Here is a 6,246-nt window from a genome sequence, read left to right as displayed (position 1 = left end):
TCTCTTTAATATCTTTCAAATTTGTTGTCAGCCTCTGTTCTCTAGCACTTCAGTATTGAACTCTAGTTTAGACTACTCTCATCTTTTATCTATTTACTCCAACATTTTGTATCTGTCTTCTCACCTCACACTGGCCTCCTCTTTAATCCATTTTTCACACTGTCAGAGTGAAGTTTGTAATGGTAAAATCAGATCACATTGTGCTCAATTCGGTAACACATATACCAAAATTAGAACAATTCAGAGAAGACTAGTATGGTCCTTGTGCAAGGATGACTTAAATTTGCAAAGTATTTCATATTTTTCCTGTACTCAAGGGCACACGATGTACTGGAGATGATCAGTAAAGAGTAGAATATCTAGATTTGGAATTATATATTATAATTTGCATGACAGTAACAAAAATGAGGGGAAAGGGGATGAGCTATATAGGAACAAAATTGTGTATATTATTATAATTAAGTTGGCATTAACTTGAAATAGAGTGTTATAAATTATGATATTGTAATTCTAACAGCAACCTGTGATGGAAATAGATTGTTATAAATTATGATGTTGTAATTCTAACAGCAACCTGTGATGATTAATTTTATATGTCAACTTGACTGGCCTGAGGAATACCCACATAGCTGGTAAAGTATTATTTATGGGTGTGTCTGTGAAGGTGTTACTTGACAAGGTTAGTATTTGAATTAATAGGCGGAGCAAACAAGATCCACCCTCATCAGTGTGGGTGGACATAATCTAATCTGTTGAAGGCCTGAATCAAATAAAAAGGCAGAGGAAGGGTTAATTTTCTCTCTCTTTTTGAATTGGGACATTCGTCTTCTCCTGCCCTCAGATAGTAAAACTACCTTTCCTTGGGCCTTCAAACTCTAGGACTTCCAACCCCTCCACAACTCAAGTTCTTAGGAAATGGAGTTACACCAATGTAGACCCCACCAGGATTAAAGTTTTCAGGACTGGGAGTTATGTCATCAGGTACTCTAATTCTCAGGCCTTTGAACTTGAATTAAATTATATCACTGGCTTTCCTGGTTTCCCAGGAAATCTGCAGACGGCATTTCGTTGGACTTCTTGGCCTCCATATTTTCATGAGTCAATCCCTATAATAAATATCCTCTTACATATCTCTATATATCCCACTGTTTCTGTTTATCTGGAGAACCCTGGCTAACATACACCCACTAAGAAAATAATTCAAAAATAGCACAATAGAACACCAGGTAGACTTCTAAGGTGCTTCACTCTAGTTCTTGGTACCTGGATGGCACCCCTGACCCACACAGGGCCTGGGGGAATGTGTTGCCCTGAAGAGAAGGACATAGGCCTGGCTGGTTTTGCCAGCTGATGATTGTAGAGCCCTAGAGCATTGAGTGAACATAGGTGGTAGCCAGGGAGTGGTTACAGCAGGCCTTGGGCCACACTGAGTACTGTTCTGGCTTTAGGTCTGAGCTAGTCATTCTTAAGGGTGGCAGCCACAGGGGTGCTTGTGTCACTCCATCCCCAGCTCCAGGTGGCTCAGAACTGAGAAAGAGAGACTCTATTTGTTTGGGAGAAAGTAAAGGAAGAGAAGAAGTATCTCTGCCTAGTAATACAGAGAATTCTTCTGGATCTTGTCCAAGAACATCAAGGAAGTACCTCTGTGAGTCTGTGAGAACCACAGTGTTACTGCCTTCTAAAGCAGATACAGCTTAGGTCACAAAACCTAAGTCCTTTCAAATATCTGGAAAGCCTTCCCGAGAAAGATGGGTACAAACAAGCCCAGACTGTGACGATTACAATAAATACCTAACTCTTCAATACTCAGACTCAGAAGAAGATCTGCAAGTATTAAGATGATCCAGGAAAATGTGATCTCACCAAAAGAAGTAAATAAGGCATGTGGGACCAATCCTGGAGAAACAGAAACATGTGACCATTCAGACAGAATTCCAAATAGTTATATTGAAGAAACTCAGAGAAATTCAAGATAACTCGGAGAAGGAATTCAGAATTCTGTCAGATAAATTTAACAAAGAGATTGTAATAATTAAAAATAATCAAGTAGAAATTCTGGAGTGATAAATGCAATTGACACACTGAAGAATGCATCAGAGTTTTTTAAATAGCAGAACTGATCAAACAGAAGAAAGAATTAGTGAGGCTGAAGATAGGCTATTTGAAAATACATAGAAGAGACAAAAGAAAAAAGAATAAAAAACAATTAAGCATGCCTACAGAATCTAGAAAATAGCTTCAAAAGGGAAAATCTGAGAGTTATTGGTCTTAAAGAGGAGGTAAAGAAAAAGATAGGGATAGAAAATTTATTCAAAGGGAAAATAACAGAGAACTTTCAAAACCTAGAAAGATATCTATATCCGAGTACAAGAAAGTAATAGAACACCAAGCAGATTTAACCCAAACAAGACTACTTCAAGGCATTTAATAATCAAACTCCAATGGTCAAAGGTGAAGAAAGATCCCAAAAGCAGCAAGAACAAATAACATGTAATGAAGCTCTGGTACATCTGACAGCAGACTTTTTAGTGTAAAACCTTACATGCTAGAAAAGAGTGGCATGACATATTTAAAGTGCTGAAAAGAATAAACTTTTATCCTTGAATAGTATAGCCAGCAAAATTGCACTTCAAACATGAAGGAGCAATAAAGACTTTCCCAGACAAAGAAAATCCGAGTAATTTAATCAACAGCCAGACCTGTCCTATAAGAAATGGTAAAGGGAGTACTTCAATCAGAAAGAAAAGGATTTTAACGAGCAAGAAGAAAGTATCTAAAGGCACAAAACTCATTGGTGATAATACACAGAAAAATACAGAACATAATAACACTCTAATTGTGGTGTGTAAACTACTTTTATCTTAAGTAGAAAGATAAACAATGAACCAATCCAAAATAATAACTACAACATTTTAAGACATAGGCAGTACAGTAAGGTATAAAAAGCAACAACAAAATCTAAAAAGCAGGGGAATTAAGTTAAGACATCGTCTATTAGTTCTCTTTTGGCTTTTTTGTTTATGCAAACAGTGTTAAGTTGTTATCAGTTTTAAATAATAAGTTATAAGATAGTATTTGCAAGCCTCATGGTGAACTCAATTTGAAAAACATACAATAAGTACACAAAAAATAAAAAGCAAAAAATGAAATCATATCACCAGAGAAAATCTTCACTGAAAGGAAGACAAGAAAGAAAGGAGGGAGAGAAGACCACAAAACAACCTGAAAACAAATAAGAAAATGGCAGGAATAAGTGTATTATTACTAATCAATAATAATACGGAATGTAAATGAACTAAACTCTCTAATCAGAAGACAGAGTAGCTGAATGGATTAAAAATAAATAAAACTAGGCCCATTAATCTGTTGCCTACAAGAAATGCACTTCACCTACAAACACACACATAGACTGCAAATAAAGGGCTGGAAAAATATATTTCACACCAATGGAAACCAAAAAAGAGCAAAAATAGCTATACTTATATCAGACAAAATAGATTTCAAGACAAAAACTATCAGAGACAAAGAAGGTTACTATATAATGATAAAGGGTTCAAATCAGCAAGAGAATATAACAATTTGAAATATACATGTGCCCAATACTGGAGCACCCAGAAATATAAAGCAAATATTATCAGAGCTAAAGAGTGAGACTCCAATACAATAGTAACTGGAGATTTCACCACTCCATTTTCTTCCAGACAGAAAATCAACAAATAAACATTGGGCTTAATCTGTACTGTATATCAAATGGATCTAGTAGATATTTACAAAACATTTCATCCAATGGCTACAGAATACGCATTATTTTCCTGAGCACATGGATTATTCTCAGGGATAGACTATATGTTAGGTCACAAAACAAGTCTTAAAATATTCAAAATAATTAAAATAATATTAAGCATCCTCTCTGACTGCAACAGAATCATACTGGAAATCAATAACAAGAAGAATTTTGGAAACTATACAAATACATGTGTATTCGTCCATTTTCATGCGGATAAAGACATACCCAAGATATGGCAATTTACAAAAGAAAGAAGTTTAATGGACTTAAAGTTCCACATGGGTGGGAAAGCCTCACAATCATCATGGAGGGCAAGGAGGAGCAAGTCATGTCTTAAATGGATGGCAGCAGGCAAAAAGAGAGAGGTTGTGCACAGAAACTCACCCTTATAAAATTATCAGATCTCATGAGACTTATTCACTAACATGAGAGCAGCATGGGAAAGACCTGCCCTCATGATTCAATTACCTCCCACAGGGTCCCTCCCATAACACATGAGAATTCAAGATGAGATTTGGGTGGAGGCACAGCCAAACCATATCATTCTGCCCCGGCCCCTCCAGGGATTTCATGTCCTCACATTGCAAAACCAGTCATGCCTTCCCAATAGTCCGCCAAAGTCTTAACTCATATCAGGATTAACTCAAAAAGTCCACCGTCTAAAGTATCATCTGAGACAAGTCAAGGTCTTCCACCTATGAGCCTGTAAAATCAAAAGTAACCTAGTTACTAGTTACTTCCTAGATACAATGGGGTACAGGCATTGGATAAATACACCCATTTCAAATGAAAGAAATTGGCCAACACAATGGGGCTACAAGCCCCATGCAAGTCTGAAATACAGCAGGGCAGTCAGATCTTAAAGTTCCAAAATGATCTCCTTTGACTCCATGTCTCACATGCAGATCATGCTGATGTAAGAGGGGGGTTCCCATGGTCTTGGGCAGCTCCATTCCTGTGGTTTTGCAGGGTACAGCCTCCCTCCCAGCTGCTTTCATGGGCTGGCATTGAGTGTCTATGTCTTTTCCAGGTGCATGGTGCAAGCTGTTGGTGGATCTACCATTCTGGGGTCTGGAGGATGGTGGCCCTCTTCTCACAGCTCCACTAGGTGGTACCCCAGTAGGGACTCTGTGTGGGGGCTCTCAACCCACATTTCCTTTCTGCACTGCCCTAGCTACTTGGGAGGCTGAGGCAGAAGAATCACTTGAACACAAGACGCAGAGGTTGCAGTGAGCCAAGATCATGCCATTGCATTCCAGACTGGGCGACAAGAACAAAACTATGTCTCAAAAAAAAATTAGCTGATTTAAAAACAAGATCCAACTATATGCTGTCTATGAGAGACTTTAAAGACAAAAAGAGGTTGAAAATAAAAGCGTGAAAAAAGATGTACCAGTCAAACTGTAACCAAAAGAGATTTAGAATGACTGTATTATTAAAGTAGACATTAAGACAAAAAATTGTTACTAGAGACTAAGAAGGACATATTATAATGATAAGAGAGTTAATCAGCCAGGTGCAATGTCTCATGCCTGTAATCCCAGCAATTTGGGAGGCCAAGGCAGGTGGATCACTTGGGGTCAGGAGTTCGAGACCAGCTTGGCCAGTATGGACTAACCTTGTCTCTAGTAAAAATACAAAAATCAGCCAGGTGTGGTGGCATGCACCTGAAATCCCAGCTACTCGGGAGGCTGAAACAAGAGAATCACTTGGACCCAGGAAGTGGAGGTTGCAGTGAGCTGAGATCACACCACTGTACTACAGCCTAAGCAACAGAGTGAGACTCTGTCTCAAAACAAAACAAAACAAACAGTTAACTTATCAAAATGATATAGGAATTATAAACATATATGCACCGAACAACCCCAAATTCACAAGCAAAACTAACAGAACTAAAGGGGGAAATAGTCAATTCAACAATAGTTGGAGATTAATTATCTCAACTTCAACGGTGGATAGAATAGCTAGACAGAATGTCTTCAAAAAAATGGAAAACTTGAACAAGGTATAATCCAGTTACCAGAGATCTAAAGAACCTATATTCATTAATAACAGAACAATAACATTCTTCTCAAGCACACGAGTAACCTTTGCTATGATAAAACATATGTTAGACCATAAAACAAGTTTTAATAAAGTGTAGAAGACTGCAATGATGCAAATAATATTATGTGACCACAGTGGAATGAAATTAGAAATTAATAACATGAAAATTTGGAAATGTCACAAGTATATGAAAATTGAGCACAGTTGTAAATAATTAAAGGTCCAAAAGGAAATCATAAAAGAAATTAGAAAATACTTTGAGATGAATGAAGATAAACACACAGTATGCCAGATCTTATGAGATACAGTAAAAATAGCACCTAGAGGGAAATGTATAATTAGAAATGCCATTTTTTTTTTAAAAAAAGGAAAGATCTCAAATCAATAACCAAAACTTTATCTTAAAGAGCAAA

General features: G+C 37.2%; 1 non-coding gene across 1 annotated transcript; it reads left to right on the top strand.

The window, feature by feature from the left end:
* Window positions 1-200: 200 nt before the first annotated feature.
* LOC119474175 lies at window positions 201-305 on the top strand. The gene has a single exon (XR_005203466.1). It is a non-coding gene; the product is annotated as a U6 spliceosomal RNA (small nuclear RNA).
* Window positions 306-6,246: the final 5,941 nt, after the last annotated feature.

The sequence above is a fragment of the Cebus imitator genome, unplaced genomic scaffold (genome assembly GCF_001604975.1).
Source record: "Cebus imitator isolate Cc_AM_T3 unplaced genomic scaffold, Cebus_imitator-1.0 Scaffold10, whole genome shotgun sequence".
Taxonomy (NCBI): domain Eukaryota; kingdom Metazoa; phylum Chordata; class Mammalia; order Primates; family Cebidae; genus Cebus; species Cebus imitator.
The sequence above is the reverse complement of the archived record's forward strand: the minus strand, read 5'-3'. Positions and strand labels throughout refer to the sequence as shown.